The sequence below is a fragment of the Acromyrmex echinatior genome, chromosome 14, assembly GCF_024713525.1.
Source record: "Acromyrmex echinatior isolate Ae372 chromosome 14, ASM2471352v2, whole genome shotgun sequence".
Classification (NCBI taxonomy): Eukaryota; Metazoa; Arthropoda; class Insecta; order Hymenoptera; family Formicidae; genus Acromyrmex; species Acromyrmex echinatior.
The window spans coordinates 5232159-5259374 of record NC_141865.1 but is presented as its reverse complement, the minus strand read 5'-3'; the positions used below and the strand labels follow the sequence as shown (position 1 = coordinate 5259374).

General features: G+C 36.6%; 1 long non-coding RNA gene across 1 annotated transcript; it reads left to right on the top strand.

Moving 5' to 3' along the window:
• The first annotated feature begins 300 nt into the window (after positions 1-300).
• Positions 301-19940, top strand: LOC147907382 (uncharacterized). The gene is made up of 3 exons (XR_015547507.1): positions 301-1734; positions 2671-2713; positions 18797-19940. It is a non-coding gene; the product is annotated as an uncharacterized LOC147907382 (long non-coding RNA).
• Positions 19941-27216: the final 7276 nt, after the last annotated feature.

Genomic DNA, 27216 nt, shown 5'->3' with positions numbered 1-27216 from the left:
GAATATTTATCAAGCAATACATTTTTATCACAACCACAGTCACGGTATCGCGAGAAATAGGTCTCTATAGATCGAAAAGCAAAATACTTCTACAAAAGAAACGTTACACGTTATAATATAACGTGTATTTCTTGGAATGTGCGACGGTTTTTTGTTTTTGATACAACTACGGCGCAGCGTACAGAGACTACCGAGCGCGATGTTTACAAAAGGTCACCTCGCTGGCTCGCTACGTCATTGTACGTCATTCGCATGGCGAGACTCGAGCAGTTAGGCAGCGGCGCGAGCCGTTCTGTGTATGTCGCATTTACCTTCGAGCCGTGATCGTAACAGATACTGCGGAACACCGAACGCGATTATTCCGTATGATTACTGCAATTAGCGTTTATCTACCTGCTCAGTTGATTAACTTTCGCTACGACTATTTGTCGGAAAAGATATTTTGCGCGATTTATCCATTTACAATAAAACTCGAAGCGATAGGGAATAAGATTACAAAAGTTACTTGCAATTAGTTATTTTGTCGTGAAAGTACAAGTCGTAGTTACTTCTAAAGTTTGATATAAAATTTGATTTAACCATTCATCAATAATATGTGAATATTTCGCAGGATTGTTGCATTTAGAATATATTATGCGGGTATTTATGAATATTGTATTTTTTCGAACGATTCGTCGTGTCTTAATGAACTATGCAATTGACCCTCGTTTATATTTTATTAGGATTGTATTCAGCAGAAAAAACAGCTTTGCTGATGTAAAATTCTTTAATATGCATGATTGTGCCCTTAATTCCTCACTGGATTGAATGTTTAAACCAATCATATTAAAGAACCTCACGACAGTTGCAAAGCTGCCTTTTTTTTTGCTGAACGCAGTCGTTGAAATACTTCAAAAATATAAAATTCTGCAGTTGGCAACAATTAATACGCCGTGCGTTTCGGGCGGATCAACGCAGGTCGAGTCGAGTAATAGTCGAGTGAAAAAAAGAGGTAATAGAATCATAATTAACGCTATATTTCGATGTTTTCGCGTGACGTAAATTCAGTATATTAGTTATTCACAAGAATCTACAAGTAGCGAAATATATTCGATCGAAACTGATCGTTCGAGCGGTCGGTAAACCTAATTTCTGGCCGCGCCCTATATAATTTAATCGGTCAAGCTTGGCATAGCGAAGTGAAGTTGGCGCGGATTGGGAATCGCAAGCGTTCAAGATTTGTCCGTTAGTCGAGTGTCCTTCCATTTCACGTTCGCAACGCTCTCGTGCATATCATTTCGTTTTTGTTTAACATTTGACAACGGGAATGAAATGATGCTCGCGAGCGTTGTGAATGCCAAGTGGAATGCATCCTGAGTTGCGAATTGACGCGAGTGTCGAGTAAATCGCGACTTGTGCGTGTAATTTGATCGTGCGTGTTACTTCCATCGTAATTCGACAAAATGGACGCATCGCGTCCGACTAACATCGGGAGTGCCGTGCGATTATCGTGTTCGATTTTGATTATTAGTTCGTATACAGTAATTAATCATATATTATCGCGAGTGTTCTGTGTGTATGTGTATGTGTATGTGTATGTGTATGTGTATGTGTATGTGAATGTGATGTGTATGTGATGTGTATGTGTATGTGTATGTGTGTGAGTGTGTGTGCCGTTGAGGAATATACAATAACCTATCCTGAGAGGAGGAGGAGGCCTAGGGAGGCATCGGGTAACAGCGGAACAACCAAGGTGTAAGTAATTTATTATTTATTTATGACTAGTAGACTTAAATCGTTCATCCCAGCGATGGGATCAGGTTCAGTGTGATATGCGTTTCAATTTAATACATAATATAATTTACATAAAATATTATCGATTAGCATTAATAAATACTTTATGAGTTTTATTTTACGTAATTTTACAATGAAATATTTATAGACATGTAAATAATTTTGGAATGCTTGAAATGCACATTATTTAAATTATTCAGAAATTAAATTTTTGCTTCTCTCTAATTAACTAAAAGATTATTATAGTTAAGAAAAATATTTTTTTGAAATAAAACAATATAATATAGAGCTAAGAACTAACTCAGGATAATGTGTGAGTAACATTATTATTGTAAGCAACTTAAAAACGTACAAACGGACCGACCTATTGTAAATTTGAGAGGAAGTTTATGGTATTATAGACTTCATACGATTATGTGACTTCTGGAATAGACTAACAAGTTCCGATGGGAAGCTGATTGAATCTAGGCTGTATCTTGTCATAATTATTCTTTCCAACATGCGAATATACATACGATTTTTATATATTGAACATCTTGCGCAGTTACCGATAACATTAAAATTTATTTTTTAACATTGAGAAGGACCCGATAGAGATCGAAACGCCTGTATGTTTTTAGATTGGTTATAATAATAATGTTACTCACAAAATTATCTCGAGTTGGTTCGTAGTCCTATATTATATTATTTAATTTATATAATTATTGGAACTGTTATTAATTATTGAATTTTTTTTAAATTGTATAATTTTTTTATTAAGTATTTAACATGAAAAAGACTAATATAGCGTATACAGATTGTATAGAACGTAATAGTCAGTTCGAGAAAACGTAATAATTTTTTCAGTATAAATAATATTACACACTACTATAATTTATATGTATTTATATTTTACAGATCGACGTAATATAATACAACTCCGCTGCTGCGCATCGTATCGGTGAGTTTATATTTTATTTTAATTCGAATTATATCTTCGTTGGTGGTAGAATTTCTCGTAACGCGTTTCGATACAGCCAGCCGCTTCTTCAGTTGATTCGCCGTAGATTTGCGGAAGAACGTCGAGGTTGCATTCGTTTCAATTTCTATTTCCATTTGCCGTCACATAATCACAAACATTGCTATTCTTCCCAAGAATCTCTCTTCAATTCTATCCGTAATAATAATTCACCGCGAAAGACAAGTCATCTTGCAAGTACATACAAATATTAAATAAAAATTTTATTTATATAATCACATTTCATTTTAAGTAATATTCTTTTAAAAAAGTAATCATTTTTTAAAATACATAAATGCTTTGTTATTAGGAGATTAACAATTTAACTAATGATACAATTAAATTTTCGCAATAATTCGCCTGTTATATCAATGCTTATACGATTTTCATATATTATGCATTTTTTAATGCAATTTTACGTGACATGAATAGTGGATGTATTTAGCAAATTCTCGTAATTTAAACGAACGACTCAGCTAAGAATAACTTTTATCGCGACGTGGAACATCGCCATTCATTTTCAATCGAATTTTAAAAATTGAATTTAAAAGAGTCAATTTTCGTTCAAAAAGGTAAAAGTAAAAGAAATAATATTTTTTAGAAATTTTTACTTTCTGAATACGATAAAATTATTAAAAGTTTGTAACAGGGAAAAAAGCTTGTTTGAGGATTACTTTGAAAATTGAATAAGAATATTAAAATTTGCCATCTTTAAAATTTTAATTACTTTATTATATTTGGGAGGGCAAAATGAATATATAAAAAAAAAACACTATTTCTTTCCTTACATCTTTTTAGGCAAAAATCTACCTCTTTTTTAACATCTTCCGTTGCTCTGGTGTCAATTATATGATCGTTTTTCTTTGTCGTGCCGATCTGAAGAGATTGAAATAAGATAGAGTGTAGACACACACACGCATAGAACTGTTGAGTAAGAGAGCGATAGAAAAAGAGTAGGAGAAAGGCTAATATATTCTCATAATACCCATAAACTTCCTAGATGAGAGCGCCTTTCGCGGCGCCGAATCTCTATTATTAAATGCATATCAATCAGCTGTATGAAGGGAGCGGGGAAAGGAGGAGTGGACGCTTTGATGCGCTTTTAAATGCGTCCCGCTTGATTTATCGACCGCTTCCTCCGATTTTGAACATTCGACCTTGGACACCAAAGTCGTTCCATTAATTCGCGAGTAATGAAGATCAAACACTTTCGAAATAATGGCCCCAATGATGCGCGAATTTGATCGAGTTCCCGAACGATAAACTTGATGCTTTGTGAGTTTTCGGAATGGTACGATCAGTCGTAACATGAGAAATTGTCGACTACTTTAATCACGAGATCGAGAATATTAAATTCTTTCTGAATAACATTTGCAATCACTCAATCGGTTTATTGCCATCACATATCTTACACGTAGATCTTGTCACGAAAGTCGGTTGCGTCGTAATGGACGATCATCGTTTGCATGAGCAATGCGATGATTAAGCAGAACGGCGTTTATTACGTTTTTCTTGGCGCTCACGTCATCGTTCGTTACATCGTTTACGGTTTTTTTTTTAAACGATTTCGGTGTCGGGATCTGCCGCTCATTAAAAGTTATGATACATAGATCTTTTACATTTCCGCGATACGCTAACTTTCCGTTGCGTATAATAATTAATGAATAGCAAATGTAAATATTAATACGCGAATGCATATACTAGAACTGTACATTGTAAAATAGATGGACTACGCGAATTGATTTTCCAATTTCCCTTCCACGCTACCTACATCTTCAACCGGATGATACGGTGCTTAGGATGGAACGTTCAACGCGGTACGAATATGTTATCGTGGGGATAATTATAGTCCGTATAGGTAGAACCGCAATTTAAAAATGCGCATAACTCGTCAAGTGTTACTAAGTATTGATGCAACAAACGCAACAGAGAATTGCCGCGTTAAATGTTGTGGGCGCAAATGTAACAATGTGTAATATATAAGAGATAAACGATAAGTAGTATAATAAGTAATGATAGTATATTATTATTTATGTAAAATAACGTTATGTAAAATAATATTATGTGGTATAATTAATTATACTATATCATATCATTAATATTAATAATATATTATTATTAACGTGAAATAACGTGGTAAAAGCTTTCCTAAATAATATAATATTACTAGATAATATAACAGCTATCGCATGTTATATCAAAAAAATTAATCAAGAATTGAATCATAATAATAAAGAATTAAATAAAAGTATTATAAAAATGGAAATAAATAAAATGAAAAATACAAAAAGTAATAATATCGCGTATATTATTATTTTGCAGAAACGTTCTGATAAGATCACAAATATAGCTATTTTAATTCGCTTTCTTTTCTTTTCGAAGATATTGAAATTAAATATATGTAACATTATTACAAAGTTTAAAAGGAACCTAATTAATTTTTCTTGCAACAATCGATATATTTTACCATCTCCGCACAGAAAAAAAAAACAGTTTTGCTAAAATATCTAAAAATTCAGTTACAAAATAATTTTGTAATTATATCTCAAAATAATTATATAGGATACTCAAGCTGATTGCTAAAGTGTCAAAATTTTTTGTAACATTGCTCATTATTTTAAATGTTCTATACAATTATTTTTACGATACAATAAAATTATTTTTAAATTTCTATTTAGCTATATTTTTAGATACTTCAGCAAAATCGTTATTTCGTGCAGAAATCAAATTATCTCAGCTATAAACTTCTTATTAACTGTAAACTATTGGAAAAATATCAGGCGTAGCATTTGAAGACTGGAGAACCAGTAAAATACCGGAACATGCTGCTGGTGTTCCAGCAGGGACATAGAAAGGCGCGTCGTGTGGCAGGGATTCTTATCAGATTCGATCCAACTTCCTGATAGTTAATTAACGAGTTCATTATGCACCCTTGCCCTCCATAGGCCGAGACCTGCGTCTTTTCAGGACACCGTGCAAGCCATGGGCCCCGAAGTGAGGCATTACGGAGATCCTCGGCAGATAGCGACGGCCCGGTGGGTGGCGCTATTTTATTGCATCACGATTCTCGGCGGGACCGCGGCGTCGGGACGGTGCATCAGGCCCAGGCACGTTGCACTTTTAGAACTTTCAGAAGCGCTCATGAATCTCGGGCAGGAAAGGGGAAGGGTTCTCAACCGAGCACATCGTTCATCACGAGCGACCTGAATATTATTCATGACGCACGATTTACATTGTCGGTATCCTGCGACTCGAATAAACCGTTATCTGTGCTATTATATTGCTATCGATAACATCTTAGATAGGAAACATGGTTGCAAGTATCGGGCACGAATGATTGAAGGACAAATGAAATTTATTACTTTTGAAAATTGTTTTATATTTTATTGGAAAGACACATAGTTTTTATATTTATTTAATATGTGAGAGATAAATTAAACATTGAAAATTATATATGATTGACGAAACAAGAAATTGTAACAAAACCAAGTCTGTTGGTTGTCATAAAATCTTAAGATTTATTTCGCGTTTTTGAGGAAAAATGCATTATGGCATTATTAGCGCCCTATTTGCGTATACTTTAGTTAACAGTAATCACTTTACGTTAAAGACGCGCTAAAATGCACTCAGCCTCGAATCTTTTAAGATCCCACAAACGCTTCGTTTAGTCCTTCTCTAATCCGCGCCCGGCAGCCTCTGATCTTTCGGCCCTACTTAATTTCCTGGAAAACGCCACGGCGGTTTCTGGGGGCAGCAGCATCAATCACCCCACCTGACATGGAAGCTGTAATTTGGCTAACCCAGTTCGAAGCCCTTCCTTCGCCCATTTTACCGACAGCCTTCGCACCCTGCGCCTTTAAAACGGTGCGTTTGGCCGAATTATTACGCAAAATCGTTTATGATCAGTTGCTCGAAAGTTTGCATAATTAATAGTAACCTATATTGAGACGAAGATATAAAGGCAAAAATACACAAGTGTTATGTTACAAAATTATTCTCGCAAGATTTATTGCGAAAAGAGAGTAAAAGAGAGTAAACTGGTAATAAATTTGAAAGGGGGCGTTTGCTATTAAAAGAAGTTTAAATTACGTATAATTTTTTGTAAATAGGTCAAAATTAATATTTGTTGAAGTAATTTAGGAAATATTTGATCACGCGCGAGTCATAAATATTGAAACAATCTCGAAGGAGGTCCAGCGTACGAAAGCGGTACCGAAAACTTTCGACGAGCAAGTCGACGCAAATTTGTTGAGAGATCCCCAGTCGAGGAAGCGGCATAACTAAGACCGAGTGATTATAGGGGTGGCGCTAGAGATCTTCGGATGATTTACATCCCGGCGAGACTCGAGTCGGCCTAGACTAGTTCTAAATCTCTCAGCCTAAATATCTCTGGCTGGGCAAGCGGCTAGACGCGAGCCGTCCCTCCTGGCAACATTCAAATATTTTCCGCCATTCATAAATTCGTCAGTATACGCACGCTAAATTACCCACCGGCCAAAAGAACCGCGTCTTCTCACGAATCCCTGCCAGGCTTCGCTCACCGAGACGAAAGAGATTCTTAAAATGACCTTGAATCGGTGTTACATGGGTGGTCTTGCGATATGATGAATTATATAAAAATTGTGTAAGACTTAGACATTGTTACACAAATCGTTTCTATAAATATATCATAGCATATTCTTATACAGAATTATTTGAATTGAAACATTACTAGTACTTGAATGTACTTTTATTTTGAACTCGCAAAATACTGCATTTTAATATTTTGAAATTGTATTTTGCATCACGTAAAATTGTATTGGAGTTATTCTTTGTATTCTTTGAGTTTTCGTGCATAAAGGATTTCTGGACGTATAACTGCATCTTAAAATGAAGAGTATTTTATCGCGGATACGACAGAAATATTCCATGAATGACGCGAAGTCGCACGTTGATCCCCCAGGAAAACGATCACGCCGTGACTTACGTGGCTCGTAAAAGCTGCTGGTGGTTCCAGGAACACCTGGACGAGGTCAGGGATGTTTTTTAAGTCTCGCGCGAGGTGTAACTGCACAATGAAAACCGTTCCAGTCACGTAAACATCGTCCAGAACGACGCGGAATACAATGCCTCGGGTGTTAACGAGATTCAGGTGGAATTCGACTACAGTAAACGACCGAGTATCACGAAAATGCCTGATTCACGATTGTGATATTCGTGATGTATTTAAATGAAATAATTATTTCATCAATTTCATATAAACGATTAATTCTCGCATATGCAGAATCTTTAATTTTATGAGCAATATATTCGTAGCAGACGGTAAAATAAAAATTTTATATAGTTTTTTCTTTTACAATTTATATTTTATTTATTATTTAGCTTTTTAATTTTGATCTACATTTTAAGCACGAATATTCAATTAAGTGTTTCAAGTGCATCGCATATGTTTTCTGCTCCGAGTGAGATTATTATAATAATTATAAAGAAAATTGATGCGTTTTACAATTTTGTGAGAATGTAAGATTCGGTTTCCAACGAAGTTCTGGATCTCGCTCAATCGTACGCGGAACGAGCTATTGTTTGCGAAGTAAAGCACGCGAGATGATCTTGGTTGCGATGATGAACCGATCTTATTGCGATCCTGTCCAGTGAAACTTGATACCGCGAATCTGAGCATCCTAGCTATTATGAATTCACGAAAGCTGAATAAAATCGCGCTCTTCATGTTGAGATAACGTATTACCTGTAATTTGACACATGATAGTATGATAACACAATAAATATAAGTTACATATAGTACATGTCCATGTAAATAAGTTGACAACATAGAGAAACTAGAATTAATTTTACGATATATATTTTTTATATTTTTCTACTAAAATATTTCTCATTAAATAATAATAGAATAGTTACATTGTTAAATATGAATAATTTTTATCCTTGTTGATTTTCGTAGATATCAACGCCTCGACTTTACAACGCGCAATTTTACAACATGCTGTATAATTTCTATCGTATAAATGCTACTCATATTCTCGCGGTGTATATTACAAAGCTCACACGATTAAAGACATTTCAAGTACTCGAACAAAAGTACAATGAATTCGTAATCGGACAGATTGTACAATCTGCATTTAATAAAACTAGTGGTACTCACGCCATGTTAACAAGAAGATGATAGGCAATTTGAGATTCGCTGTAGGCATACAAATTTTCTTTATTATTACCTGCTTAGACGAGGTTAATTCGCGAAGCTGAGAACAGAAGAAATAAGCGAAAATCATATACGTCTTTAGTTTGAAACGTACAATTTGCACCTTGTGAATGTAAAACTTGTATAGCTCTGTACCTGCATTTATATTTAGTATCATATGGGCGGGCTATTTACAGTTGGTTCTTACTTTAAGATCATCTCAAGTAAGTATCTTATTTAAGATGGTCTTAAAATAAGAATCAACTATGACTATAAGTAGCGATATTTAAATTTTGATATACTCCAAAGTGCTAATACATTCTGTCTGGTATTCATAATTTATTCTTATTTTAAAACTGTCTTAAGTAATGTTTTAAGGCTTGTCCATATCAAGACTTGAAATCGTCTTAAATAAGATTGAACACCGGCTGGTGATTGACTTATGATATTTTAAGATTATACTTAAGGCGGTCTTAAATATAAGAACCGAAGAATTATGAATATCAACTACAGTATCATTTAGTATACTATGTAGAATTTTAAAGTAATCAGAGTGATCGATTTTAATCTTAAAAATGAGAAGCTAGCAAAAACCTTGGCAAAAAATAATGTTATATCCCGTAAAAAGAAAAAGAAAGGAGAGGAGAATGGGTGTAAGGTGAGAATGAATGTTTCGATTTGTTCGACGCGTCATCCTATATCGTCATTAGCATAACAGAGAATGGGTATCCACGAATAGGAACGCAGCGAATTCCATCGATAGGATCGCGCGATTGCTCCTCCCGATCGTAATGCTACACAAGAGAGAGAGAGAGAGAGAGAGGGAGAGAGAGTCCGGTTTTTCGTAGCGGCGCGCGGTCATCGTCTACTCGGTTGTGCTCACATCTCGTTGTAATACTCGGCCGCGCGTCGGCCCGACCGCGGAGTAATGCAATAATAGGCGTATACTAATGATACGGGGGGGCCACGCGGGGCGGCCTGGCCGAAGAGGATTCAGTCACGTAGTTGCATTAAACTTAATATAAATAATAGCGGTTTGTGGAGCGTCCGGGTGAGCCGCGCGCGCGGACGGGGTTCAGTGTATACCTACCTATCTCCATCTGCTCATCCGCCGCCACTCTCGCCGAGAACATAATACACCGGGACCTCTACGTCCCTGGACTCGCCTCCACTTAATAAGCAGGATCGTCCTGAATCACCACGGCAGCCGGGGTTCATCTCGCATCACTCGGGATCGTTACCGTTGCCAGTTGCCTCTCCTCGGTGAAATGCTCTCTCGGATCGAATTATTGGTTCTCGACGTACGAATATATAATTCGCTGAATTCGCAAGCTCGGCGCAGTGCGTTGATAACGTGATGAGATATATATATATATATATATATATATATATATGTACGATTGTTGAGATGATTTGTACATTTTGATTTGTTGAACGCAAAAATTGCACGAAAAGAATGATTGCTAAAGTATAATAACTAAGTCTAAAAATTTAATACAAAGTATAAGCCATATTCAAGCCTATAATGGTTGGCCTATAAGGCTTGAATATGTTTATACTTAGTATTTAATTTCATGACAGTCTTAATAAAATCTAAAAATTTAGTCAGATCTGAAAATAATTTTGTTGGACTATTAAAATAAATTAAAATAAATTAGAAATCTCAAGCATAATGAATAATAATATAAAAAGTTTTGACATTTTAACAACAAGTTTAAGTGTCCTTAATGTAATTATTTTTGTGGTCCAACAAAATTCATTCAAATCTGGATCTCCGGAAAAAGTCTGGTTTCATTAATTAGAATTTTGGTTGAAAATGGATAAATCAAAATTTTCTGGCAGAATCTATTATAATATTTTCGTTGAGATAATCAGAATTCTAGTTGATAAATCAGAATTTTCTGGTTCATCCATTTTCAATCAGTCTCTCAATGTATTATAGCTACATTTTTAGACATTTGAACAAAACCGTCCTTTTCGTTGGCGATATGTTGATATTTAAGTGAGATAAGCGGAAAAGTAGAAATTTCTAATGCAGGCTATTTGAAATTCAAGTTAACATTTTCTTTATACACTTTAGAAATGTAGGTTGTAGCATTTGAAATTAGTTATGCGTCTCACAGTCTCATTAAGAAGAAGAGCAGAGCAATCTATCATTGAGACTTGAAATATCACATTGCAACGAATTACAATTCGATCTAAACATACTGGCACGGATAATAATGCAGAAGCGACTCGCAACTCTCATGCGATAAATAAATCGAGGCTATCTTGATCCCGTCGATCATGATCCCGAACTATAAATCTTGAGAGTCAGAAGAAGCGCACGTTTTCAGAGTTGAAGAAATAATAAGCATTACCATCGCCGTTTCCCTTTTACCCCTACGAGGGTCGGCGCAGAGCCGTTAACGTTATTAAATTATCATATTTGCAATTCAATGTTCCACTGCTGCTTGCCGCGGTTGCATGTTCTTACTTGGCGTATTTGCTAGTTGTAAAATTCCAGCCAGCATTATTAAACTTCCTATGCCGCGGGTAATAGCATCCCGCAGTGACGTGACTAGGAAACATAGTATCCATCAATTTTATACTTTTTACTGCCAAAGTATTATATCTTGTTACAAGTATCTATCGTTAAAGAGGAGTATTTTGAAAAGGCTTTAATTTACTGTATTATTTAACATTACTTTTTTAGAATATGTTTTATGTGAGAAAAATGCGTGGAAAAAGAGATTTATGATGGCAATAATTTTCTTATTAATTCTCTATATAATAGAAGATACAAAGATTATTGAATTAGTCTGAGTTTAATATTTATTCTATCGACGTATATTATAATTAACAATGAAATATTTATATTTGCGTATTTTGAGAACAATGACGTAAATAATAAATTCTTACGATTTTACCTACTCGATTAATGAAGTACAACAAAGGGGAGTTCTTTCGTAAGGTAAGGACAGGCAGATGAGGGGATAGACAAGAACAGCCCATCAAAGGGCAGCAACGACGAACATATCGATGATCGTCAGCGAAAATTGGCCGTTCCGTTATTCGGCGAATTAGATGTGTACTTGGACTACGTTCACTTATCCTCGGTATACGTGGCATTTGCAATTGCGAATCTGCAAACATGTTGCGCCATGCAATTTCGCATCTTGTCTATTTTTAAATTGGTTGAGATTGACGAGTCTGCAGTTATTATATCATTGGAAAATACTTTCTCTTTTAAATTTAAAAGCAATAATTTTCAAGCAATGATATTTGTTCAATTTTTCAGCCTTTGGATGTTTACTAAGATTAACACAGAAGTAGTTTTTTAAATGAAAAACACTATTATTAATAATATATTGTAAATTATTGTTTTTTTTTTCGATTTATAAATATTTGAAGACATTATGGGTTTATTCACAGTTTTCTGAAAAAAGTAAAAAAATTGAAATCAAACAAATACAAATGAAATAAAAAAAAAGCATGATAATAATATTTCTTCAAAAATAAATATTTTAATTAATGACGATTCTTTTACGATGGAATTGCATATTTAAGAAATTTCGTAAAGAGTAGTTGTTGAAAAAGAAAAAAATATGTTGAACATTAACAATCTTTTACAACAAATTTTTTCACCGTTGGGATAAAACCCCAGGTGATTATTCCCGGATTAAACGTATATTAAAAAAATTTAATTTTTTATATTTGTCTTGCATTTTTTTACTCTCTCGTTGAACTTTTTCCTTGTAGCGACAATACGTTTACAGGGTAAAATTGAATTTTCCTCGAAATTAATCTCATTGCGCTAATCCGTGGCAATTCATTTGATGGCAGGTCGCGACATAAGAATGCATAGTTTTGATGTCGTGTTCTAAGAATCGCATTGCCCTCGCTTGTCGTAGTTGCCAATGCACGTCTTGGCTTAATAACCAGTTCTCCCCCACGCGTCTTTGAGGCCACTGGACTAGCTCAGGGCGCTCCTTCTGCCGAGGGACCGCCGACTTTTATCGTTCTCTTGACGGCTGTCTTAAAAAGTACAGGCCGAGAGAATGATTTGTATACGTCGCAAGAGCATAGCGACTCGTGTCTATAAGTATAGGCCGAGGTCGAGGAATGATTTGTACAGGATAGCTCCGCAGGCTGTTTCGCGGCCCAACAATTTCCCGAATATCTACGAGGATATGTAGGATCTCTAGGATGCGGGGGTATCATCGTCGGCCCACTTCCAGGGGTGACCGCTGCCGGCTGGCTCGTCATAATTGCCGGACACCGCATTTAAGATAACACGATAATTATGACGAGACAACGACGTAGGAGCTAAACCTAATCGGGCCGGCCTTTCCTCCCAGAAATTTGTTTGGGGAAACCATTTTTCACGGCTCAGACAGTAATAACAGCGCTGATCCCAATGAACGGTCCGTGATTATATTGCCCCTGCATGGTTGTTCCCCTTCTCCCCCTCCCCCCGTCTCCCTTCGGTGGCGATATGTTAATTCATTCTGTGGAATCATATCAATTCGTGCAATTCTCTTTCCAGCCGAATAATTACCCGTGACTTTTGTGAGAAAAATGATACTTTTATGTAAATTCATTCCAATTATTTCCCTTGGTTATATCAAGCAATTCGCGTTCTAAATTAAGTAAGAAAAAAAATGAAATGATAAACGGCTGGAAGATTTCAACCACGCGTGTATCTGCACGTGCGCTTAGATCACGATAAAAAAATAAGTGAAACAAAAGGCGAACGATATGGCCAATGACAGCGAACGCGCTACATTCTGTCCCGTAGATAAGCATCGCATATATAAAACGTCGCTAGTCGCCTTGCGTCCCTCGAGCCTCTCTCGTCGGTTCCTCTCACGAACGGTTAGATATCGACAATTTAAAGGCTGATCGTAAACTCTCTCTTCTCTCTCTCTCTCCTTCTTTCCCTCCCTCCTCTCTCTACTAGCTGTGATTTTTATCACAATAGTACAAGACGTTCAGTGATATCCTTTTCTTTACGCTCTACTGTTATAATTTTGTTTTTTTTATTAAATGATTTCAATTTTTTAACATTAATTTTCTGCTGCGTCTCGAGAGAAACGCAACGAAAGAATATTAAAATTAATAAATAGAGAATCTGTCGCGAATTATACATCGTTTAAAGTGGACTTAACATAATTAAATACATAATTTTAACATTAGATTTTATTAAATAGAATATATTAGATTTTAAACAAAAGGTCATATTGATTGAGATAATGAAATGGAAATCGTATTGTTTTTTCGATTTCTCATTTAAGCAATGTACTGCGTTTTACAAATGTAATTTGAAATCGTATTTCTCACATTACCGCGGGGAGAATAAAAATTCACGTGTAATCACATATCTGTTACTCGAGCAAACAAGAGATTTATGGGTTGAAGCGACGCGTATCATTTCAGCTGATAAGTTAAAGTAATAACGTGCTGTGCGTACGTTCGGAATATCTGATACAATTCACGATCACGTGCGATAAGGATTAATAGTTGTACAAGACACACAGTGCGCCCGAGTGAATACTTGTAACTAATGTGTTTAACTGTGATTAACGTGAGACGTGGTAAACTATTGCTGCGCGATGCTCGTTCCGCCGATTATTATCGTTTTTAATTGCAGCGCAATGCGCGCGACTAATATTCTCACACTGACGCGGCTCTTCGCGACGTTACGAATCGCGGCTATATCTTCTCCTCGTCATTTATTCCTTTATTCTTCTTCGCCTATATCGATAATTAAGTTACGTACCATCTCTTCTCGCGGCGGTTATTCGCTTCTTACCTCGATTTTTCTCTGTTACCGTCTTGCTCTTTGGGAGCGATAAGCTCACGTAGGCGGTCGAAGTTAATGAATCGGAAGGAATAACGGCAATCAGCGAAATATAAATGAGGAATGGCGGACCAATCTTTGGCTCGCACGTCACGCACGCAATATGCCACGTCGAATCACGACGAGGGGTGAATAGATAGGCGAGAAACAGAGGAATAATTATAGGAAAATCGCGGAGGAAAGAGCTTAAGCTTTATTATTTTCTGTTTTCTGTTTTCTGTTTCTGTTTTCTGGACAGTAAAAGAGAAGCGAAAACATTTCTGTTTTTTTTTAATTTCTCAGAAAATATAACGATCATTGAATCAACATTAGCTTAAGGTGATACAATTTCGATTATGAACACACCTACAATTCTGAACGATATATTTGAATCCATTTTTCGAGATTTAAGTTTGGTTCTTTCTGTTTGCAATTGATGGTACCCTTTAGTACTTACCCTCAACGAGATCAAAGTTACCAAACTTGAACCTCGAAATTTCGTTCAGACCTTCGAATTGTACTATGTTCTCGAAATTGTACCACCTTACTCTGTACAATAAATTATCAATCTTGCATAAAAGGACAAATTGCATCTTAGAATTTATTAAAAATCAACTATTATCTGTTTTGTCATCAAGTGCATCGTCGGATACAAGATTATTCGTCGTACTCTTAATTATGTAACGTCGAGACAAGGGATATTTCTAGGGTGCGAACGGGAGTAAGCCGTTCTTAGCCCGGCGAATGGTGCCGATTAATAAAAGCGGCGAAACTCGGTGTAGAACTACGAAAGATTTTCCAGTCACGTTCACCTTGGCCGGAGTTAATTTACGAAATAAATAATATCTTCTTCTCGCGCCGCTCGTCGAGGGGTGGAGGGTAGCGAAGGAAGGGACTCGGGAACGGGTGGAAGACGAAGGAGAGAGCAGGGGGAGGGGTCGTGGAGAACGTCGGAGGAGATATGGCGAAGGTCGAGGGACCAGGGGAGAGACTCATAAAGCTGCCTACGTGTCGAGCGTAATGAGAACCGGTGATTTTTCTTTCCGCGCTCGCGAATGTAAAAGAAAAATGAAGGCGCGCTCTTTCTTCTCCCGGGGGGTGTCGGTGTATGGGTGCCACCACCGTGGTTGCCGCAGGTGGCGTCGCCACCACCAGAAAATCTTCCTCCGTTTGATATCACGCGTCGGGATCAGCGATCCTCCGGAAATCAACGCGATCTTGTATATAAAGCAAAATCGGATCACGAGTTACTGGTATATATCGTCAACATTGTGAAAAGTCATCCATTTAGAAAAATGCAAATTTTATATATATATTTTTTTCGTATTCCTTTGATGCGTATTTTCTGCTTATTTTATACCGTAGAAGACTCATTTGTTGAATCTTATATATAGACATTGTGAAAACAATTAAAGCAAACCGCCTACTAGAAATTATTAATGCATTATTCCTATAGATAACTTCCATAAAATTAATTAGATTATTATTGCGCGCTTTATTAATCGATATTGTGAACTGGATTAATTAAGAAAAGACTTTAAAAAATGTTATGCGGAAAAGACGTATCGTGTATCATATACCGCGTCGAACGAATCCTGAGGAGGCTTTATACCCGCGGCCTTTCCGGCTACCTAATACCCGGGGCATATACACGGGCATCATTTTTATAGCGGCAATTTCATTTGAGCCTCGACTCATGCAGTGGTTTCTGATGAGCGAACTAAAGCAACCCTCTTCCTCCGCTGCCGGCCCTTCCTCTCGCTTCCTCCCCAGGCCGCCCTTCCTTTTCCCTCCTACCCTCGCCAAGACGCCATCTTTTCATTAAAACGGTTCATCTGTGAGCCACGTCGAGGCGCTGCCCTTCTCCTCTGGATCTTCCGATGGTGAAGAGAAGATGATGGAGAAAGAAAGAGGAAGAGAGAGGAGAGGGCAGAAGAAACAGCGGAAGAAGAGAAAGCCAGTCCAAGGTAAAGACTGGATAGGGAGGAGAAGGTGGCTCTTTGCTAAGTTTTCCTTCGTTTCATATCTCAACTCGCTCTCCTTTCATCGGCCTCTTCCTGTCTTTCTCTTTCTCTCTTATCGCTGGACTAGACTGGCTAGGCGTGCTCTGATTAATGCCCCTGCTAATAACGTCTTCTCCCCGGGGAAAACCAACCCCTGCCATCGACCGGACTGAGCAGACTTATGCGGAATTAAAAACACATCTCGCAAGCTATGGCAAGTTATTGCGACGGGCATTGTCTCCGATCTTCCGCGTCGGTGAACTGTTTTTCGAAGGTGCCCACCGTGAACCCTCCGGTCGTCGTGAGATAAAAGGCATGTTGGTCGTTTCGAAGATTCATGGCTGTAACTTATGATTTTATTCAAGTGCAGCCGAGAATATAAATACGTTGGAATAATATTGTGTTAGAAATATACTAAAATAATTAAAATATTGGTAACTGTAAATTTTTCCTAGTTTCCTAGTTCCCTTAAAATTTTGTTTCATTAATCTATTAATTGTAAACATAATTTTAAGATTTGAAATTTTTATTTGTAGACAGAGAACGTTTGGTATGTATATAAAAATGAAATACTTGCGAACAATGTCTCCAGTTATCTGCACTAACTAATAATAGCATCATAATGTTATAATATCTTAATCCATAATGTAACTGTATAATATGTGCTATATTACACTTATATTTTCGAGTGGGAAGTTCTAATATTGATGTAATGTTGCTTAATTGCTCTCTAAAATTTTTTAAGTAAATTTTATTTTAAAGAGAGAAATCTCACTCTTAGGCCTAGGTTCAACTTGTTTCTCATCTCTTTCCAATTCTAGAATTGAAAAGAGACAATGAATAAGTTGAATCTCGGTTAAGAGTTAACCGTGAGTTGTGAAACTGGGCTTTAAAGATTGAAAATTGAGCCACTCTTTTTCAAGACTCAATTTTGGCTCAATTTTCATTCTTTAGAATTAGATTCCATTCCAAAGAATTTAGAGAGTCGTGCGTTACCGAGCAATTTATGCTACGTTAGAAATTAAACAGCAATTATTGAATTTATCACCTAGCTAAGAATTTTTTCGCATCCGTTGAAAATCATTGCGACCATAATCGCGACGTTTTTCACGCAGTGAAATGTGTCAAATGAAATCACTGTGTAAAAGTGCGGCAATTTGTAAATCTCGTTTTTCACCAGTGAGACCAATCTCTCGCGCCGAGGACGAGTGCAGTTTCACCTCCGCGTTTTGTTCGTCTCGCGGCATCGCGTAGCTGTACAATGCCGGTATCTGTTCCTACGGTGCAATTGCTACTCTTTTTCGTTTATCTTTTTTCTTTGGTCAAAGAATCCGCCTCTTTCCGCGAGAACACGTGGAATTCCCTGCGAAGCGCGGGCGCAAAGAGGCGTGCGCCGCGGGAGAGAACTGTCAGACTGTCGTCACCTCAGCGTCGGTCTGTCGTTGATTAATGACGGTAATATTCCGCCGTATACGGTGACCCGACCGCGAACGGCACGGGACCTACACCGTCTGTTGTATATAAACGGTATTGCCGTTGTACTGCGACGTTCCGCAGCTATCTTACCTGCTTTTACAGTATCAACCACGGTCGCCGACAAGAAGCGCGCAACTATTGTAGAATTAACACTAATCTTCGGTTTTCTGCGAAATCATTCTTCGCTAAGCGGGTCTACGTAAACTGTGATCTTCATTTTGAAAGTAATTTTTTTGCGTTGATTTCACGCACTTCAAATCAATTCAATCTCTTGCTAATATATGGCAATTTCAGCCGTTATCTTCAATGACTCTTGGACAGTATCTACCGTGCTATTGCAAATCCAAATTCATTCTATTGTCTTCATTTATTTTTTAAAATAAAACTCTTTAATCAAAACTCTGAAGAAACAATCTTTAATTATTAAAGATTTTGTATAGCACGTTAATTATTATTTGTTGGTCATTATTCTAATTAACGTACGTTCAATATAGACAGAGATTTTGATTTTTCTGTTCTTGATGTACTTGGTCTTCATTATTCTTTCCAAGGAACGACATCTTCACTGTACGCAAGAGCACCAGACCCAATCAAGCCGAAGAGCGGACGAGAGAGTAAACTCGAGTAAAACCGTTGGTGGAATCTCGCGCCAATAAGCGCAATCATGTCACCTTAGCTAGAACGAAGCGGTGGAAGGATGAAAAGGTTTCGCGGATTGCTCGGTAGGTTGATGGAAGGTAGTTCTCAGGTCTGTTCCCACGTCGTTAGCTATCCTGGTCGTCCCACCTCCGCCAAGGATCTTTAACACCAAAGTCGACAAAGACGTTTTTGCATCACGTTTAAGATCGCGAACTATCACAATTTTCTTGCAGCAGCTGAATGCGTCGGTATTCATTTCACTGAGGTGCATCTTTTCAACTTGTTCATTTCTTTGACTCTTCTGTAATTTACATATTGATTATTCAGTTAATCTGAAATTTGTTAATTAATATTAATAAGTTTCGGAGGTATTGTATTTCTAATAATTAATTTAAAAGCAACAATTCTCAAAGAAGCTAGATTTTTACTTTGTTAACAACAAAATACATATATCTATGTACAAATGTTGCTATTAAAAATTGATGTAAAGAATGATATTAAAAAACTGACTAAAAAAATTGATATAATTATAACGAAGTGACGGCTCAGTTATTCAATATTTATACGAAAAAAATATGTAGAACTCGTAGAAATATAATTGTATTTTATAAACAACTGTATGTACTTAACAAATAACGTGGTGCATCAAACGAGTAAGAAAGGGCGTAAGGTGAAGGATCTCGTTCACGAGGAAGATGATGATTTCGAGAGAGCGTGTTCAGGCAGGCGTGACAGCTCGTTAGCCATGATATTCGATTGGATCCCGATCTATTAGGTATCGGCATCAGTATCATACCCAGCACTTAGATATATATTCCCTATCTTTCTCCTTCTTCTTCACCTTTTCTTCCTTGAGAGGATAAGTGTAGTGGAACGTCTGGATAATTTCGTATCTTTATCACAAAATAATGATAATAAGCTAGTTGGGAACGAGCGGACTCGAACGGAATCAAAGAAAAATAAAAGAAATAGGAGAGAGAATCAGCTCGTGTAAGAATAAATAGAAGCAAATATCGTTTAGAATTATTAAAAGTTTTTATTAGATCTGTATAAAGTTTGTATTAAATTTAAAATTGCATTTTATAGTAGTTCAAAAGTCAACTGAAAACGATATATTTATTAAACTTATCAAAACTTGTCAAGCTTATAAAAAAATTAGATAGATGTAGATATTCGTGTTTACTCCTGTTACAAATTGTGGTTTATTTATTTGCAAAAATCTCTTGTTACGGTATTCCTTCAAGATATTTCATTAATAAGATATAGTTTTCTGTGCTTAATAAAAATTATAAGTATACTTGAAAAAAAATTCTTGATAATTGTTAAGAATGATTTATAAAATACGATCGAAGAAAACGCATAATTGGAAACCAATTAGCAATCATCGGTGTGGACAGGATAATTTCGTTACCGTTACCAATCGTCCGTAAATTCGATTTCGCATTAAAGCTCGTTATGATCGATTCGATTAGATTAATGGATAATTCACTGCTTAACGATCCAGGGGAAAGATGAGGAAGAAAGCGCAATATAGTTCGAATTCCGTCAAATTGCAACGACCCATCGTACTTGTATTATCCTTACATCGCGCTAAATCGTTTAATACGGATGTTTGCAGGTGAGTAGTCAACAATATTGTCGGAAACATCGTTATTGTCTATGTGATTCATCCTATCCTATCCAAGTAAATCATCGATCGATTGGATTAACTCAACGCAATTCACCGATATCTTTGACAGATAAGAATTGGAGTACAGAATACAATTTTACCTTGTCCAATAAATACTAATAATTCTCGACAATTTTTCTTCTTAAAAGTCTCAACTTGTTTTTAAACTTTTAAATTCGAAAACTGATGCCTCGCGAAAGAAAATTAATATGATATGGTCTTCGTAATTCTACTGCACTTTCTAGAAAAAAAAAACGTAAAAAAAGTCGAAATGCATTACGATGCACTTGGCAATATCGTGTAATAATTAGTCTCATCCAGTATAATGACTCGTTCACAAGGGGAATATCTTGTAAGCCGTGAAGGAATCCTGTAGTAACGCAGCGTCGACCTATCAGTTAACTCCATGGAATATTATACATGTAGACGGTCAGGGAGAGGTAGACTGACGCGATCTCTATTAACCTCGCGTCGCAGGCCATTTCGTTCGCGGTTCGTCCGCGGGGTTCCCTCGGCTGATAGGGTTCAATTCTAGCGTGTGGCTACCGGTCGCGCTACCGCCGCGTCGCGTCGCGTCGCGTCGCGTCCCGTCCCATCCCGTCCCATCCCGTCGCGTCCCGTTGAGAGAAGAACCCAACCGTCCGCGACAGCGGCATCATTACGCGCACGTGTAATCCATTCGATCCTCGTTACTGCGACGTCTCCCGCTACGTTAACACCTGCGAGGATCAAGCGTTCGTTCGACGAGAGGCCGGTAGTCGAAAGGCGCGATGATTGCGAATAAATTCGCAATCGAATTCGACGCGTAGATGAGTTACGCCCGTCGTGTCTTCCAAGGGGAAAGGACTCAGCCGCGTGAGAAATGATAGTCGGCTCTCTTTGCTTCTTTGTCTTCTTCGATGCAAAATTCATCGTTTATGAAACATCATCTCATAAAACCGCGAGAAAAGCATTTTCACCTGTATATTTAAGTCTTTAAGTATGGAAAGAACGATTTTGCTGAAATATTTAAAAGTATAGTTAAATATAAATCTGAAAATAATTATGTAGGAAGTGCTACAAAAAGTTTTGATTATCAGAGAGAATTTAAGCGTCCCACATAATTATTTTGGATTATGTGTACGTAGCTAATTTTTTAGATACTTCAGCAAGACGTGAAAATTTGTGTACTTGATTTACAATTTTAAAATGCGTTATTTATAATAATATAACGTACCGAAAAGTAATATAGATGCAATGCGCTTTTTTACGTTGTTCATCGAGAGTTTCATAATTATAATTAATAACTGGGATTATGTTAAATAAGTGAGTAATTAATATAATGCAAAGTAACAAAAATACTATTCCATTGGCTTGGGAAAGCCTTCGTGATCATAGCGAATGCACTCTCTTTCGCCAGTAGCTTCGTAGGCCTCTAGAGAGATTGCGACTTCCGAAGCAGGCGAGGCGTAATCCGGTACATAAAACAACAAGGAGCCCCTAACATTGAACTTTGCCCGCGGGAATGGGCTGTCAGTGCGGGTGCACAGGTAGATAGGTATAAACGCGTGCGTGTGCGTGCATTTGCACACGCACGAATACATCGTGACTAACGCTCATCCGCAGCAAGATTTCTTTACCAACTCCGGACTATGCGAAATCTTCGTGACGTGTTTCAGCAATGTATCGCAATGCAAAAGCATTGTATATAAAAAATGGACTAGAGTAAAATTCAACTTTAATATTATTTAAAAATTTTTTTAATATTCTTATAAAAATGTGTATTAGAAAGAGGATTTCCTTTCCTTAGGTTTAATTATTTTTTAAATAATGAAAATATATGGGTATTGGATAAAAATCTGATTTATGATTAGCATGTTCGCATATCTCATTAAATCTTTATATCTTATTATTACTTTTATATATATATATATATATATATATATATATATATATATCTTCTATCTTTATATCGATGTACTAACGACTATACTTAATAGAATGAAAAGTACGCCTATGTAGAAAGAAATATCAGCGCGTGATAAAGCCGTGCAGCATGAATCAAGTCTCGATGCAATATTTGCGTGCTGCATTATCGGACGCTCATCCGCCACGGCGCGCATATAAATAACACCTTGCGCGATATGCAGCCTCGCCGAACCGAAGAAATAACGTGCATTACAATTGTAATACTATTGGTGTTCTCCTGCTGATGTCCGATAAGCAGCGGGCTTTGTAATCTCGTCAAGGATTATTAACTCTTAAACAGATACTAGTTGGTCGTAGAACCGCGGGAATCGGCGGGAATATAGTAATGCCCATTAGAAAGTAATACCTATTAATCGAGTGCGCCGTATCATTTGCCCGCGTACAATTGCGTATCTTCTAAGTGGATACGTTCTTTATTGCCTATAAGATAAGATAATATTTTCCATCTAGGTGTGAGTCGTTTATTTATGTGATTAGTTAGTATCACTACGCGATTTTGCCGATGCTAATTTGCTAATCGTTAGGAAAATATCAATATCGTTATTTTAACTATAAACAAGTTTTATCGATATTTAAGACTAGCGAATCGCCAGGCAAATCGCTAGGCGCGCGCTTCTCTCGTTTCCGTATAAACAGTATATGCCACTTCTCGCAGAAGCAGGCAGAAATCGTGCGAGATCGGAGGGAATGATAAATCGCTCTTACCAATAAAGTTCGTTACTTCAGGGAACACGCACGTCCCGTATAACGAAGGAGAAACGTCAAATTAAGTGAATTACGTGCATAATTACGATGCGTACGTTTATCGCTCATCGACAAACATTCGTAATATAGGGTTGCACCGGTAACTTCGCGGTGAGACTCGCACGAACTCGCGGCATTTGCTCGCGATATGGAATAGATGGAGAGAGAGAGACGCAGTTTGATGCGACTACGTGTGAAAATTCCGTGGCATCGACTTGGCCCAATTCAATTTGCCTCCGAAGCTTTACAATTGCATTTGAAGTCATCAAGACATCGTCGCTTTTTCACCTTTGCCATTTCTAAATACGCTGAAAAAAATTCACTAAATTTTAATAATTAAATATTTGTTTCAACACACAATACCAACTAAATATTGTATTTACTTTTAAATGTGAACAATATGAACATATATTTATTTGATACGAAACTATTAATTTAAGTGTTATTTTTTTTATTGATAAATATTTATTTGCTGTAAATAAATTCAGTTAATATTATTCAAACAAATATTTATTAAAATTTGGTAAATTTTTTTCAATATATCAGAGTAGTTTACCTAATAATATTAATATATTATTTTATTAATTATATTCTATTTAATTTTTTGTTTTACGAAAGGATTTATTGAGCAATTAAAGTTTTTTTTGTCAATTCGACAACACAAATGCAAAATGATTGCGTTTAACAGAAGAAGCTTTGCAACTATAATACAAAATTACTGTTGTAAAATTCTTTAATATATATATATGATTGGTCTTCTCTTTAATTCCTCACTGGATTTAAATATATAAATCAATCATATTAAAGAATCTTACAACAGTTGCAAAGCTACTTTTCTACTGAACGTAACCAATGAAATTTTTTCATGCAGCATAAAATTAATTAGTTTAGATTACTGAGAGAAAGGAGTTTTCATTCATCCTGGTTTATATGTGTAGTAAGTTGAGAAATTTGATTTGAAATATGCATTAAAAGCTAATCAAAGCATTGTGTTATCGTAGTGGGTGTTACATGTTATCGGTCTCGCTTCCACTTATAAATCTGCACATTTTCTGATTTTCATCGCGCATGCCTGATCGAGGAACATTTACGGTGTATGTAAAGTATTTTCGCGTTTGCCATAACAAGCACCTCATTGACCCATCGCACGCGATACTGCTATTGTGTTGGCGTGGCGTAGAACCAGTTTATTCGTTGGGTGGTATTGAAATCCGAAGTAGTTACGACTTTCCTAACGTGAATATCTATCGGCCGATATCAGGACCGCGCCCTATTTCACGGCGAAAAGTTTACTCTAGATAGTAGGTTTACGTTGTAAGTTCACGTATATATTATACACTCTCTGTTTTAATGCGATGTCTACGGTATTGCCTATAATCGTAAATTTTCTTTTAAAGAGCAGCATTCTTTCTAAAACAGTAAAAATTTTCTCTTTTTATGAGAATGCTTCAAGATGCAATTTTTCCCTCTTTTATGGATTTTTATGGATTCGGGAAAATTAAATCCATAAAAACAGTAATACCAAATCAAAACTTTGATCACATATATATCACTCATTTGCGACAACAATGATACAACTCTGAAAACGAAGTTTTTCAGAAAATAAATTTGAACGTTTTGAATGATTAAAATTTTGAAATATTAACTTTAAAATGTAATTTTAGTATAATAACTGTAGAGTAATAAAAGTATATATATTTTTTATGTTTTTATTTATTTTCCGCAATTAATTAAAAAAAAAAAATAACAATTTCTGAGTCACTGTTGTACACTGAAAAGACGGATTTGTTGAAGTATCTAAAAATTTAGCTAGAGCTTCAGATATTGATCTGAAAATAATTCTGTTGGCTCATCAAACGAGCGATATTATATATCATTTCTTTCCGAACGTTTCAAACGCCTGCTCTGAATCTGTGCTCACCTGTGCTCACCTGTGCTGTACCGCGAGGCTGCAAGTGCGCATACCGGGTGCGGTCGTGCGATCGCAGCGTGTCCGTAGTCGCGGGTGCGAGGATCTCGATTCTGTATACTGATAGGATCTCTCCGGCCCCGGCCAATTACACCCGCCAGTTCTCAGAGAGATCTAGCTGGCCGGTCGGTCGATCGGTAGGCTCGCTCGAGTTAACTTTACGTGTTCCTGCATACGTTTCGCCTGCTACTATCGCCACGATATCCTTCTCACCACTCCTCGTTTCGAGGATCTTATCTACGCGTCACGTTACGTTGGCCCCTTACGTGCGCGTTGTGCGTGTGCCTGAACCGGACGACCGTTTACTCCTGCCGTGAAACGGCAAGCACCTGAAGCACCTCGTTGACTGTAATAGCGATTTTAGATCCTCTCGAAAGTATGGATCATCAACCTTCCTATCGTAGCTGTCTGATTCACGTGACTTTGCTACGCAGAGTCTATCGCATACTTTGATTTTTAGTATTTATTAAACGGATTATTCATAAGTTATCGTTGTAATTAATGATAATTCTTCCTAAAATGCTTCCTATATAATTACTTTTCTGATGATACATGAAAGGAAAGGACGGATTTCCTGAAACATCTAAAAATTTAGATATAGATTTGAAAATAATCAGGTTGGACTATCAAAATAATTAAGATGCTTCAACTAGAATATCAAAACTTTTTGTAACATTGTTCGTTATGCTTGAATTTCTTACGCGCGTAATTATTTATTTTGATGGTTCAACAAAATTATTTTTAAATTAGTATCTAGCTAAATATTTAAAATACGTCATCAAAATAATTTTTTTCATTTAATTCTTCTTTAAGAAAAATTCTATAAGAATCTAAAAGAATACAAAAACTGCAGATTATAACTAATGTTAAAGACTTGTGAACAGTTTATTTTCATATTTGAGCTTAGATATGCGCGTGCTCCGTTTTCAATTAGTCTGCCCGTTCACGGCTTTGCGAACGAATTAACGACACGAGACCTCTTCTTCGTCTATCCGCAATAACAAAATTGTTTTCTTATGCAGTGAACTGATTCGCAAACATCATGTTCACAACTGTGGTATATTATTCCAAATGTATTATGAAGATTTATATCGCATACATAATAATTATTTTTATTGATATAAAATAATTTCGCACATATATACACGGATATCATGTCCTTTTGCATTTACTTTTTGGGTGTTTTTCGTACCGATAATATTATAGCAAGATGAGATGTAAGGATACAAAATTTATATACATCCCTCGATGTATATTTAGCCGATTAAGATACTTTCGCGTAGCTCATATTTATATTATTAAAGCGAATGCCAGTACGGTTCGCGTGTGCCATGAAACTTGCGTTTCCTGCCGATGCTGATGATCTCACGGGATTGTGTATACTTCCTTCCTTCAACAATATTTTTGCGGGATCTCGTTTCCTTCTCAACGGGTAAAGAGCATGCATTCGTAGTAAATAAAAAAGATTAGCAACGTATGTAATTGAATGATATATGTAGAGATGCAAAATATCATCGAAATCTTATATTAATATATTTTTCGCATAATTAAGCGTCTATTATGTGTGATATACGAATATAATATATATAATTAATTTTTTAACAGTTTTAAATGTAAAAATTTATTATGTATAAAATTATTACATTTAACACTGTTATCAGTGATTTAAGCAGTTCTAGGGAGAAGTTGTCAGACGCTAATTATACACGATGTAACATATGATATAAGCATAAGCTTATAGAATAGACTCGCGTGCGCCATGAAAACATCCTGCTTATGCTAATGATCGCGCGGAACGCGTTTCCTTCGGTCCCTCGGTGTTAACCTTTCCGTTCTGGGCCTCACCTCAGCCATGCAGGCCCATAGGGCCGCGGCAACATATGGAGCATCGCCGGTTAGCGTGCGCACTCGCAATGTATCATGAAAAGGGGAACGTTGGACGCAGCTATGTCGGGATATCCGTGTGGCGTCTGGTTCGGTAG